Here is a 3,292-nt window from a genome sequence, read left to right on the forward strand (position 1 = left end):
TGACACATGTGTCTAATAGGTTCGCCATCACTGTCCTAGGGCATAGTTGAAACCAAGGAAGCAGTTAGCTGGCAATTAACATCTGGGTGTGGTCAAGGAAAGAGACAGTGTAAGTGGAAGAGAACCCTGCCAAAAACACTGTCATCCTAAGGTGCATGTGGGTATATCCAAGTCTGCACCCTCCAGGATCAATACCAGATGCTTAACACTGCAAAGGGGGAATATATGTCACTTAATTAATCTAAGCAGTCACTAAACAAATAAGCAAATGACAGTAACAAGCCCTGGGAGGGATGGGAGACCAGTACCCACAGTTGCTACATAAAATAAAATGTCCAGTTTTCAACCAGAAATTGCAAGCCATGCAAAAAAAAACAGGACAGTATAACCCATGTACACCAGGAAGAAAACAGGCAATAGAAACTGCCTGTGAGAGACACCATATGTTGGGTTTAACACACAAAGACTTCAAAGGAACCATTTTAAGTATGTTCAAAGACCTAAAAGAAACCATGATTAAAGTAGTAAAGAAATGTACAATAAAAATGTCACATCAAATAGAGAATTTCAATAAAAAGATATTTTTTAAATAAAGAAACAAATGGAAATTGTGGAGTTGGGAAGTATAATAACTGAAATAAAGTCACTAGAGAGGCTCAACAGTGTGTTTTAACTGGCAAAAGAATGAACTAGTGAAATAGATGGTGGCAGATTAATATAGATTATACAGTCCAAAAACAGGAAAAAAGAATAAAGAAAAATGAACAAAGCTTCAGAAATGTAAAACACCATTAAATACATCAACATACACATAATGGGAATACTAAAAGAAAAATATTTAAAGAAATAATGTCTGTATAAAAATTAACAACTATAGCTACACAAAATACATGAATCTCACAAACATAATGTTAAAGAAAGCAAGAAGAAGAATATAATGTGGTCATATAAATTTTAACAGATAAAAGAAAGCTATATTTTAGGGATGCAGGGAAAATGACAAATATCAGAACAGTGAATGCCTTATGGTGAAAGGGAGAGGGTTATGGACCAAAAGTGCATTGGTGGTAAAGGGGTATTCTGAGGTACCTGATATGTTCTACATTTTTTCCTTTTTAAATTTTTTTTCAAAGCACTGCCATCACCAAACCCACCTCACTCTCTCAACTAGCTTCATACGTAATATGAAGGTGGCAGAGCTGGGATCAAAACCAGCTGTTTTCCAAAGCCAAGGTCCAACCGTGGGAATAGCTGCAGTAACCTATGCCCTATGACAACAAGGAAAAGTCCCCCAAACCTCCAGAACCAGTCTACTCTAAAATTCCCACCTCAGTCCAATTCCCAATACACACACTGGGCAACATTGGGCAAAAAAAAAAAAAAAAAAATCCTCTTATTTTCCCCCACATTCTATAACATCTCATCCAACTCAGATCCAAGGCTTGAGAAGTTGATTCATACCTGGAGAAAAAATGAAATTAAAATAATAGGGCAGGTGAAGAGAGCCCTTGGGGGAAGCTCTAGAATGACTGTAGAAATTGAGGAAAGAGCAGAGGAAGCGACAACTAGAGATAGGTACAGGCACTCATCCCAATTGAGATGGCTTCAGGATCCCAGGATCTGCCTGGGGCCAGAAAGTATTCCTTTCCCAGTCTGCTCATATCTAAGAAAGAACTGGTCTCTCTTCTCCACTCTTCCACTCAGCACTAGTGGCCCCCATGGCCTACAGTGTCAAGTCATAGCATCTTAGCCTGGCATAGAGGTGCCTCATTTTCTGTCTCAAGCAAGTGGCTGCAGCAGTCAGAACACGACAGGAGCTAGGGCAGGCCATAGCCAGTACTCTTAGGCCCGGTTCTAAACCAGTAGGAATCCTGGCATGGGTGGAAGCACACAGCAGTAAAAAAGCAGAGAAGGCGATAGAAGAGGAGGAGGGAGAAGGCTCAAACCAGTAGCCTAGACTACACAGAGCCAGCTCCTCCAAGGTGAGCAGTTTGGTGAGCCCAAAGCCTTTTTGGCTCCAGATCCTGACACAATCCTCAGCTGTCCTAGGGCTTAGGGTGGTATTTCCTGCTCCCTCCTCCAAGCAGGATATGGGTGGCTGGCTGGAGGGCAGGAGTCCTGGAGCAGCACTAAAATACAGGCAGATTCCTAGGGTCCTTTCTGTGGTCATCCTTCCTGTAATGAGGACCAGCTCTCCTGCAGAAGATCCTTTCAATTCCATCTGACTCCCCAGGACCTAGGCTTGGAATGTCTGGGTCTTATTCCTGTCTGGACCATCTCCGAAGTTCAAGGTGGTCAGCAAGCTAACAATATGAGACCCACACCACTTCCTTGTGACTGTCCTAGTCACAGGCACACAGTCAGCTGCCCAAAAGATCTCAAGACGGAGACCCAGTCCTGAGAGATGTCACAGCTTTGAAAGTCAGTCCTGTGAGTGAGAAGGAAGCCTCAAAGACCAGGCCAGAAAGGCCAAGAAGCAGGAGGATCAGAGTGGCACAGACCAGAGGCGGGTGGTGGGCCAGACAGAGATGCAGGTTGTACCATGCCTGGCAGCTGCTCATGGGAGCCAGAGGGGCCTGGGCCTCCACAGAGAGCCTCCATAAAGAGACCCCTCCCCCCACCCTCTTGACAAAGGTGAGGTTGGGATCCATGCTCTCTCCCCACAAACACTCAGAGGGGATTCCCATGTGCAGTGAAATGTTCTATTTTTAACCTGGAGGGTGGTTACAAAGATGTTTGCTTCATAATAAAACTGTACATGTTTTATATTTTTTCTGAATATATACTTCTTACTTTTTTCAAAGTCTTAATAGAAAGAGATAATAGCTGCAAATTTCCCAGAATGGTTACAAATAACCCCCAGACCCAGAAAGCACACATACCCAAGATCAACAAACCTACCAGACACAAGAGAGTAAAAGTGCAAAACACTAAAGAATCTTAAAATCAGATATAATGAAAAGGACCCTTCACGCAATGGAATTATAATTATTAGAATTACAGTGGACTTCTTAATGGCAACAACTGAAGCCACAAGGGAATGACATATATTCAAGATACTGAGAGAAAATTACTGTCAACCTACAATTGTGCTCCTAAAAAAGCAGTAACTCTTAATGAGAGTAAAATAATAAAACAGCATTTTTTATGATAACTCGGGTTTTCACATGGACTGGATTTTAGATGATATTGAAGAATTATTATTAAGTATGACAGAAGTATTGCATTTATTTTCTTTAAAGCTCTTTTACAGGAGAAATATTCTTAAGTAACTATAGACTTCATGATGTGA

The 3,292-nt window shown here is 41.6% G+C and overlaps 1 protein-coding gene and 1 pseudogene across 10 annotated transcripts in view; both read right to left on the reverse strand.

Moving 5' to 3' along the window:
* CNOT4 (CCR4-NOT transcription complex subunit 4) overlaps positions 1–3,292 on the reverse strand; it is a 162,312-nt gene that overhangs the window by 95,335 nt on the left and 63,685 nt on the right. The window lies entirely within an intron of this gene.
* Positions 1,818–2,561, reverse strand: LOC102754213 (annotated as a pseudogene).

The sequence above is a fragment of the Myotis davidii genome, unplaced genomic scaffold (genome assembly GCF_000327345.1).
Source record: "Myotis davidii unplaced genomic scaffold, ASM32734v1 scaffold214, whole genome shotgun sequence".
Classification (NCBI taxonomy): Eukaryota; Metazoa; Chordata; class Mammalia; order Chiroptera; family Vespertilionidae; genus Myotis; species Myotis davidii.